This window comes from Mercurialis annua, linkage group LG3, assembly GCF_937616625.2.
Source record: "Mercurialis annua linkage group LG3, ddMerAnnu1.2, whole genome shotgun sequence".
Classification (NCBI taxonomy): Eukaryota; Viridiplantae; Streptophyta; class Magnoliopsida; order Malpighiales; family Euphorbiaceae; genus Mercurialis; species Mercurialis annua.
In genome coordinates, this window is record NC_065572.1 from 31,900,016 (window position 1) to 31,911,341 (window position 11,326).

Here is an 11,326-nt window from a genome sequence, read left to right on the forward strand (position 1 = left end):
TGAATTATAAAATTAATATAACTATTGAACTCTTAGTCAATTAAATTTGAGTTTCAAAGACCGATTTAATTTCTTTACCAATTAGGATTTACTTTCACATTATTTATAAAATTTTATTTTTTATTAATTTACATATTTATTGTCTTTTATTTTATTTTTTTTTAAAAAAACTATTTAATAAAATTTGAAATAAAAGAGTGAGCCAAAATGCATTGGTCATTTAATCAATTTCAGTTTCAAATTACAATTAATAATATAATAATGAATAAAAAAAAATCTAAAATACAAAGAAATAAACTTTGGACCCAACAAGTCTTGGCCAATATCCATAATCACATCCTCTTCATGCCCCAATCCAATTTCAAGTCTGCTACAGTTTTACTCCAGCCCTGAAACACCCCTTTCATGTATACACCAGCCAACACCTAATCCTCTCTCCCTTTAGCTCCTTAATCTGCAAGTAAATGAACCTCACTCAGCATCCAATGAGACGTTAATAATCATTCCTATATATAAGGAGCACAGCCAATTGCAAAAATGGACACCAAGAAAAATACGCTAAAAAGAGGGAGGAACTCTGCAGAAATAACAAGAAAAATACATAACAAAAAGAGAGCAAAAAGCTGCTGAAACATAGATAGGAAAAAACAGAGTTAAAAATAGGCATAGTTATTCAGTAATAGTTGAAGCAGCAACTAGAAGAAAGAGCTTATCAAGACACAAAGGTGATAGGGCATCCATCACAAAATAGAATCGAAACCAACCACACCACACACTCACTTGGAATTTCCATTTCAACGCCAAAAACAGACATAAAAAAATAAGGAAAAGAGGTATATTGTTCTTCTAAAAATCAATGTCTTATCATTTTCTTTAATGCAATAACATTATGCTCTTATTTTCTTCTCTATGAATGGTTATTAGCATAAATTCGTATCATTTTCATCGAATATTTGTTGTTGTGACTTCAAATGGGTGGATACCCATTTTCGTATAGTTATTCTAAACAAGCAAACTGGGTGGATACCCTATTAAAAATGAATGAGTTGCAAAATGAATTAGAGTTCAAAAGATACTAAAACGCAATATAATTGCATCACAATACAGTCCAGAGTAAAAATAAAAAAAAGACATAACTACTTAGCTCATCCTCTCTGTACCTCCATCTTCCCAATTCTGCTTCTAGTGCCTCGAACCCGTCTTGTAGGTTTTAGTCCTCGTCCATACGGTCTTGATCATATCTAATCGATATCACTGAGCCACGGCACAATCGCTACCATCAAATTTGATCACCTCGATTTGATTGGATCAGTCCAATCTTGAAAGTTAAATTAATAAAAGAAATCAGGAATCAAAGATTAAGCATAGAAGAAAATAATAAATAAAAACAAAAGATTATAGATTTCTTATGCTTCGTTGTTCATGGCTTACCATCTTTTTCTTTTGATCTCTTTATTTGGCTAAAAGAAAATCCTGAACTTGAAATTGGAGAGAGATTAGTGATCTAAATAAGTGGTGGGTGGTAAGACAAAAAAAATAATAATAAGAACAGAGTGAAGGTATTGAATTGAGAAGGAGATGAAGGAGAAAGTGAATTTGAAAAATGGCTTAGTTGGGCTTATTACCACATTTGAGTTTGTTTTATAATTGTTGGCTTTATTATCATATACGTGTGTCTTGCTAATTAAATAAAAAAATGATTTTCTTTTACTTTAATAAATTGGCTTATATATTAGTTAATTAAGTGGACTCAGTAAATAAAAATGCGTTCAGCACATAACACCATTAATGGCCAACCTCCTTTGCAAGATGATTGATTTTTATCTATCATTTCATTTGCTTTTTTTTATTATTATTATTATTATTATTATTATTAAAACGAAATCTAGGATTCCGAATTTCATTTTCCGTTTAATATAAATAAATAATTTTAACGGTATCTTGGATAAGATATCGAAATTAATAAACTTTTAATTTTTATTTTTTAAAAAAATGAATAAATAAAAACCAAACTGTTTAATCCATTTACAGTTCAAACGAATTACGTGGGTTTTGATTCCGACACACTGGATACGTAGGCATCTCGGAACACAAACACCGACTCAAATCCATTTTTCTAAAAATTTATGTTTTACAGTTCAAACGAACTACGTGGGTTTTGATTCCGACACACCGGATACGTAGGCGTCTCGGAACACAAACCGAGATTCAAACCCACTTTTCTAAAAATATTTCCATTTTTCTAAAATACAGTTCACACGAACTACGTGGGTTTTGATCCCGGTACGCTGGGTACGTAGGCATCTCGGCACACAAACCGGGACTCAAATCGAATTTTCAAACACTTGTCTTTTTTTATATAAAAATTCTCATTCGAACTACGTCGACTTTGATTCCGGCACACCGGATACGTAGGCATCTGGAGACCTAGATCCAAGTCTCGCCTTTTCAAACTTTATTTTATTTCAATAAAAATTATAATTTATTTCATCTCATTTATATAATATGGATTCGTATTATAATTGAGGGTAATTTTATTTCAGTGTTCAATATATTTTTGCATTAATTTATATATGAGTTCCATTCTGACTTTTTATATCTTCATTTTATCTCACTTATAATACGGATTCATATTATAATTTATTTTGATTTTGTCTGTATTTAATTTATTTTTAAATTTATTTTTATACAGATTTAAATCTAGATTTTTTTATCATATTTTTTTTATCTGTCATTTATTATACGGATTCTTATTATAATTGACGTTAGTTTTAGTTCCATGTTTAATATATTTTTGTGTTTATTTGTATATGCTCAAATATAGTCCTTTTTTTATTTAATTTTGTTTTAGCAGTAAAGTTATAATTTATTTTATTTTTGCAATTAGATTCGTAATACAATATGTGTACTTTTATTTATGGATTTAGTTTAATTTAGTTTATTTATTTATTTTTAACTTCACTATTTACACACAATCACAAAATGGAACGGATGATCCATTCACCCTGTTTTAGGATAGACGAAAATGAGTACCATCATCTTCGAGGGAAGCCCGGAGCTCTGCGAAAGTTTTCACTCAAAACTAACTCCTGTTAAATTCGGATACGATTAGCAGTGAGGGTATATTGGTTTTGAGACCCCTTTGTCTTAGAATTGGAAATCAAAAAGTTAACTCGTAAATATCAGTAAGCAAACGATGGATTGAATAAAATAGTATTTCCGAACCCGAATCTTTGAAGAGGTGAAGATGGTTATAATGCTTTAACCGTCTTTTCCTTCCCGGTTAACCCCGGGTGGCGACTCCATATTTATTTTTCACAATTCATTTGTATTATACGGAATTCGTCAAAATCGTGTGAGCCTGCATTAAAAATGAAAATGCGACCTTAAAAACGCATGCGGTTATCACAGTTATGAAACAAATCCAAGCGTTTCACCTTTTTAGCAATTTAAGCCGACCGTTTACAAACGTTATGAAACAAATCTAAACGTTTCACCTTTTTAGTGATTGCAGCCAAATGTTTAAAAACGTTATGTAACAAATGCAAATGTTTAACCTTTTTAGCGATTTAAGCCAACCATTTACAAACGTTACGAAACAAATCCAAATGTTTCCCCCTTTTTAGCGATTTAAGCCAAACTTTTACAAATGTTACGGAACAAATCCAAGCGTTCCACCTTTTTAGCAATTTAAGCCGAACGTTTACAAACGTTACGAAACAATCCAAACGTTTAAACTTTTTATGGATTGAAGCCAAACGTTTACAAACGTTACGAAACAAATCTAAACGTTTCACCTTTTTAGCGATGTAAGCCAAATGTTTACAAACGTTACGAAACAAATCCAAAAGTTTCACTTTTTTAGCGATTTATGCCAAACGTTTACAAATATTACGAAACAAATCCAAGCGTTTTCACCTTTTTAGCAATTTTAGCCGAACCTTTACAAACGTTATGAAACAAATCTAAACGTATAACCTTTTAAGCGATTAAAACCAAACGTTAACAAACGTTACGAAACAAATTCAAGAGTTTCAATCGTTTTAAATACAAGCGTATGGCTTCAATCGCTAAAAGGGGAAACGTTTTGTTTTGTTTCATAACGTTTGTAAATGTTTGGCTTAAATCACTAAAAATGTAAAACATTTGGATTTGTTTCGTATCGCTTTAAACGTTTGGTTTTGTTTCGTAACGTTTGTAAACGTTTGGTTTAAATCGCTAAAAATGTGAAACATTTGGATTTGTTTTATAACGTAGGTAAACGTTTGGTTTAAATCGCTAAAAAGGTGAAACGTTTTAAACGTTTGGCTTAAATCGCTAATAATGTAAACCAAACATTTACAAATGTTACAAAACAAAACCAAACGTTTCACCTTTTAGCAATTTAAGCCAAACGTTTACAAACGTTTCACCTTTTTAGCAATTTAAGCCAAACGTTTATAAACGTTACGAAACAAATCCAAACGTTTTACCTTTTTAGCAATTTAAGCCAAATGTTTACAAACGTTACAAAACAAATCCAAATGTTTCACCTTTTTAGCGATTTAAGCCAAACGTTTACAAACGTTACAAAACAAAACGAAACGTTTACAAATGTTACGAAACAAAACAGAACATTTCACATTTTCAGCAATTTAAGCCAACGTTAACAAACGTGACGAAACAAAAACCAAATGTTTAACATGTTACAAAAGATTACGAAATCAATCCAAACGTTTCACCTTTTTCGCGATTTAAGACAAACGTTTACAAACGTTACGAAACAAAACCAAACGTTTAAAACGTTGCAAAATAAAACCAAACGTTTAAAACGTTACAAAACAAATCCAAACGTTTCACCTTTTTAGCAATTTAAAGCAAACGTTTACAAACGTTACGAAACAAATCCAAACGTTTCACCTTTTTAGCAATTTAAGCCAAACGTTTACAAACTTTACGAAACAAATACAAACGTTCAACCTTTTTTGCAAAAACGACAAACGCTTATAAATGTTACGAAACGAATCCAAAATGTTTCACTTTTTGAACGATTTATGCCAAACGTTTACAAACGTTTCGAAACAAATCCAAACGTTTCCCCATTTTAGCGACTTAAGCCAAACGTGTACAAACGTTACAAAACAAATCCAAGCATTTCACCCTATTAGAAATTTAAGCCAAACGTTCTCAAATGTTTTAAAACAAATCCAAATGTTTCACAATTTTTAGCGATTTAAGCCAAACGTTTACAAACGTTTTGAAACAAAACAAAACGTTTCACCTTTTTATCGATTGAAGTGAAACGTTTACAAACATTACGAAACAAATTAAAACGTTTCACCTTTTTAGCAATTTAACCCAAACGTTTACAAACGATAAGAAACAATTCCAAACATTTTACCTTTTTAACGATATAAGCCAAACGTTTACAATCGTTATGAAAAAAATCCAAAGGTTTCACCTTTTTATCTATTGAAGTCAAACGTTTACAAACGTTACGAAACAAAACAAAACGTTTAAAACGTTACAAAACAAATCCAAACATTTCACTTTTTTTAGCGATTTAACCCACGTTTACAAACATTATGAGAGAAATCCAAACGTTTCACCTTTTTAGTGATTGAAGCCAAACGTTTACGAACGCTACGAAATTTAAGCCAAACGTTTACAAACGTTATGGAACAAAACCAAACGTTTTCCATTTATAGCGATTTTAGCCAAACGTTTACAAATGTTACGAAATAAAACCAAATGTTTCACCTTTTTAGAGATTTAGCCGAATGTTTATAAACATTACAAAACATATCCAAATGTTTCCCCATTTTAGCGATTTAAACTAAACGTTTAAAACGTTACGAAAGAAATCCAAGCGTTTCACCTTTTTAGCAATTTAAGCCAAACGTTTACAAACGTTACGAAACAAAACCAAACGTTTCACAATTTAGCGATTTAAGCCAAATGTTTGTTTCGTAACGTTTGTAAACGTTTGGCTTAAATTGGTATAAAGGTGAAACGTTTGGATTTGTTTTGTAACGTTTGTAAATGTTTGCCTTAAATTGCTAAAAAGGTGAAACGTTTGGATTTGTTTCCTAACCTTTGTAAACGTTTGGCTTAAATCGATAAAAATGTGAAATGTTTGGTTTTGTTTCGTAACGTTTGTAAACGTTTGGCTTTAAATTGCTAAAAAGATGAAACGCTTGGATTTCTTTTGTAACGTTTGTAAATGTTTGGCTTTAAGTGCTAAAAAGGTGAAACGTTTGGATTTGTTTCGTAACGTTTGTAAACGTTGGCTTAAATCTCCAAAAATGTGATATGTTTGGTTTTGTTCCGTAACGTTTGTAAACATTTGGCTTAAATTGCTAAAAATATGAAACGCTTGGATCTCTTTCGTAACGTTTGTAAATATTTGGCTTAAATTGCTAAAAAGGTGAAACGTGTGGATTTATTTCGTAACGTTTGTAAACGTTTGGCTTAAAACGCTAAAATGTGAAACGTTTGGTTTTGTTCCATAACGATTTGTAAACGTTTGGCTTATATTGCTAAAAAGGTAAAACGCTTGGATTTGTTTCAGAACGTTTGTAAACGTTTGGCTTAATTTGCTAAAAAGGTGAAACGTTTCCCCTTTTTAACGATTGAAGCCAAACATTTGTAAACGTTACGAAACAAATCCATGCGTTTCACCTTTTTAGCCATTTAAGTCAAACGTTTACAAACGTTACGAATCAAATCTAAACGTTTTACCTCATTTGCGATTTAATCCAAACGTTTAAAACGTTACGTAACAAATCCAAACGTTTCACCTTTTTTGCTATTTAAACCAAACGTTTAAAACGTTACTAAACAAATCCAAATGTTTCACCTTTTTTAGCGATTTAAGCCAAACGTTTACAAACGTTACGAAACAAATCCAAATGTTTCCCCTTTCTATCGATTGAACCCAAACGTTTACAAACGTTATGAAACAAAACCAAACGTTTCACCTTTTTAGCAATTTAAGCCAAACGTTTACAAACGTTGCGGAACAAAACCAAATATATCACATTTTTAGCGATTTAAGCCAACGTTTACAAACGTTGCGAAACAAATCCAAACGTTTCACCTTTTTAGAAATATATGCCAAACGTTTACAAACTTTACAAAACAAATCCAAATGATTCCCATTTTTAGCGATTTAAGTGATACATTTACAAACGTTACGAAACAAATCCAAACGTTTCACCTTTTTAGCGATTAAAGTCAAACGTTTACAAACGTTATGAAACAAAACCAAACGTTTAAAATGTTACAAAACAAATTTAAATGTTTCACTTTTTTAGAGATTTTAGCCAAACGTTTATAAACGTTACGAAACAAATCCAAACGTTTGGCTTAAATCACTAAAATGTGAAACATTTGGTTTTGTTCCGTAAAGTTTGTAAACGTCTGGTTTAAATTACTAAAAATGTGAAATACTTGGATTTCTTTCCTAACGTTTGTAAACATTTGGCTTAAATTGCTAAAAAGGTGAAACGTTTGGGTTAGTTTCATAACGTTTGTAAACGTTGGCTTAAATCGCTAAAAATGTGATACGTTTGGTTCTGTTCTGTAACGTTTGTAAACGTTTGGCTTATATTGCTAAAAAGGTGAAACGCTTGGATTTTTTTCGTAACATTTGTAAACGTTTGGCCTAAATTGCTAAAAACATGAAACGTTTGGATTTGTTTCGTAATGTTTGTAAACGTTTGGCTTAGGTCGCTAAAAATGTGAATCGTTTGGTTTTATTCCGTAACGTTTGTAAACGTTTGGCTTAAATTGCTAAAAAGGTGAAACGCTTGGATTTGTTTCAGAACGTTTGTAAACATTTGGATTAAATTGCTAAAAAAGTGAAACGTTTCCCCTTTTTAGCGATTTAAGCTAAACATTTGTAAACGTTACGAAACAAATACAAGCGTTTCACCTTTTTAGCCATTTAAGCCAAACGTTTGCAAACGTTACGAAACAAATCCAAACGTTTTACCTTATTAGCAATTTAATCCAAACGTTTAAAACGTTACGTAACAAATCCAAACGTTTCACCTTTTTGCCGATTTAAACCAATAGTTTAAAACGTTACAAAACAAATCCAAATGTTTCTCCTTTATTAGCAATTTAAGGCAAACGTTTACAAACGTTACGAAATAAATCCAAACGTTTCACCTTACTATCGATTGAAGCCGAACGTTTACAAACGTTATGAAACAAAACCAAACGTTTAACCTTTTTAGCAATTTAAACCAAACGTTGCGAATCAAATCCAAACGTTTCACCTTTTTAGAAATTTATGCCAAATGTTTACAAACTTTACGAAACAAATCCAAACGTTTCCCATTTTTAGCGATTTAAGCCATACATTTACAAACGTTACGAAACAAATCCAAACGTTTCACCTTTTTAGCGATTGAAGTCAAACTTTTACAAACATTACGAAACAAATCCAAGGGTTTCACCTTTTTAGAAATTTAAGCCAAACGTTTACAAACGATACGAAACAAATCCAAACGTTGAACCTTATTAGCGATTTAAGCCAAACGTTTACGAACGTTACGAAACTAAACCAAACGTTTAAAAACGTTACGAAACAAATCCAAACGTTTCACCTTTTTAGCGATTTAAGCCAAACGTTTACAAACGTTGCTAAACAAAACCAATTGTTTCACCTTTATAGCAATTTAAGCCAAACGTTTATAAACGCTACAAAATAAATCCAAATGTTTCCCCATTTTAGCGATTTAAGCCAAATGTTTAAAACGTTACGAAACAAATCCACGCGTTTCACCTTTTTAGAAAATTAAGCCAAACATTTACAAACATTACGAAACAAAACCAAACGTTTCACCTTTTTAGCTATTTAAGCCAAACGTTTATAAACGCTAAGAAACGATTTCAAACGTTTCCCCTTTTTAGCGATTTAAGCTAAACGTTTACAAAAGTTACAAAACAAATCAAAGCGTTTCACCTTTTTAGCGATTTAAGCCAAACATTTACAAATTTTACGAAATAAATCCAAACGTTTCACCTTTTTAGCAATTTAAGCCAAACATTTTCAAACGTAACGAAGCAAATCCAAACGTTTTGCGATTTGACAAAAACTTTTACAAACGTTACGAAACGAATCCAAACGTTTCACCTTTTTAGCGATTTAAGCCAAACGTTTACAAACGTCAAGAAACAAATCCAAACGTTTCCCCATTTTTGCGATTTAAGCCAAACGTGTAAAAACATTATGAAACGAATCCAAGCGTTTCACCTTTTTAGGAATTTAAGCCAAACGTTTACATACGTTATGAAACAAATCCAAACGTTTCACCTTTTTAGCGGTTTAAGGCAAACATTTACAACTGTTACGGAACAAAATCAAATGTTTTACATTTTAGCGATTTTAGCCAAACGTTTACAAACGATACGAAACAAATCCAAATGTTTCCCTATTTTAGCGATATAAGCCAAACATTTACAAACGTTACTAAACAAATTCAAGCGTTTCCCCATTTTAGCGAATTAAACAAAATGTTTACAAATGTTACGAAACAAATCCAAATGTTTTCCCATTTTAGCAATTTAAGCCAAACTTTTACAAACGTTACAAACAAACCCAAACGTTTCACCTTTTTTGCTATTTATGCCAAACGTTTACAAAACGTTACGAAACAAATCCAAACGTTTCCCCTTTTTAGCGATTTAAGCGAAACATTTACAAACGTTACAAATCAAATCCAAATGTTTCACATTTTTAGCGATTTAATCCAAACGTTTACAAACCTTACGAAACAAATCCAAACGTTTCCCCTTTTGACAGATTTAAGCCAAACAAACAAACATTACGAAACAAATCCAAACGTTTCACCTTTTTAGCAATTTAATCAACCTTTTTATCAATTTAAGCCAAACGTTTACAAATATTACGAAACAAATTCAAGCGTTTCACCTTTTTAACAATTTAAGCCAAACTTTTACAAACGTTACGGAACAAAACCAAACGTTTCCCATTTTTAGCGATTTAAGCCAAACGTTTACAAACATTACGAAACAAATCCAAACATTTCGCCTTTTTAGCGATTTAAGCCACATTTTTACCGAATTAAGCCAAATGTTTTCAAATTTACGAAACAAAACCAAACGTTTCACCTTTTTAGAAATTTAAGCCAGACGTCTACAAACACTACGAAACAAATCCAAGCGTTTCACCATTTAGAAATTTAAGCCAAATGTTTGGATTTTTTTCATAAGGTTTGTAAACATGGCTTAAATCGCTAAAAAGGTGAAACGTTTGGTTTTGTTTCGTTACATTTGTTAACGTTTGGCTTAAATAGCTAAAAATGTGAAACGTTTACAAACGTTACGAAACCAATTCGAATGTTTCACCGTTTTAGCGATTTAAGCCAAACTTTTACAAATGTTACGAAACAAAACCAAACGTTTCCCAATTTTAGCGATCAAAGCCAAACGTTCAAAAGCGTTACGAAGCAAATCCAAACGTTTCACCTTTTTAAATGTTTGGTTTAAATGATTATTTAAATGTGAAATGTTTTGTTTTGTTTCGTAACGTTTGAACGTTTTGGCTTAAATCGCTAAAAAGGTGAAACGCTTGGATTTTTTTGGTAACGTTTGTAAACGTTTGGCTTCTATCGCTAAAATGGGGAAACATTTGGATTTGTTTCGTAAACGCTTATAAACCGAGCGATTTAAGCTAAACGTTTAAAACTTTACGAAACAAATCCAAGCGTTATGAAAAAAATGCAAATGTTTCCCCATTTTAGCGATTTAAGCCAAACGTTTAAAACGTTACGAAACAAATCCAAACGTTTCACCTTTTTAGCGATATAAGCCGAACGTTTACAAAGGCTATGAAATAAAAACAAACGTTTCACCTTTTTAGCGATTTAAGCCAAACGTTTACAAACGTTAAAAAACAAATCCAAACGTTTAAAACGTTATGAAACAAAACCAAACGTTTTACTTTTTTAGTGATTAAGCTAAACGTTTACAAATGTTACAAAACAAAGCCAAACATTTACAAACATTACGAAATAAATCCAAGCGTTTCATCTTTTTAGCAATTTAAACAAAACATTTATAAACTTTATGAAACAAATCCAAACGTTTCACCTTTTTAGCTATTTTAGCCAAACATTTACAAAGGTTATGAAACAAAACCAAAAGTTTCACATTTTTACCGATTTAAGCCGAACGTTTACAAATGTTACGAAAATAACCAAATATTTCACCTTTTTAGCGATTTAAGCCAAACGTTTACAAACGTTAGGAAACAAATCCAAATGTTTCCCCTTTTTAGAAATTTAAGCCAGACATTTACAAACGTTAAGAAACA

At 31.3% G+C, this 11,326-nt stretch overlaps 1 long non-coding RNA gene across 1 annotated transcript; it reads right to left on the bottom strand.

Annotated features, from left to right (window-relative positions):
- Positions 1 to 318: 318 nt before the first annotated feature.
- On the bottom strand, positions 319 to 1,616 carry LOC130014626 (uncharacterized). Its single transcript, XR_007639581.2, has 3 exons — positions 1,432 to 1,616; positions 1,161 to 1,318; positions 319 to 454 (listed from the first exon to the last, which is right to left on the bottom strand). It is a non-coding gene; the product is annotated as an uncharacterized LOC130014626 (long non-coding RNA).
- Positions 1,617 to 11,326: the final 9,710 nt, after the last annotated feature.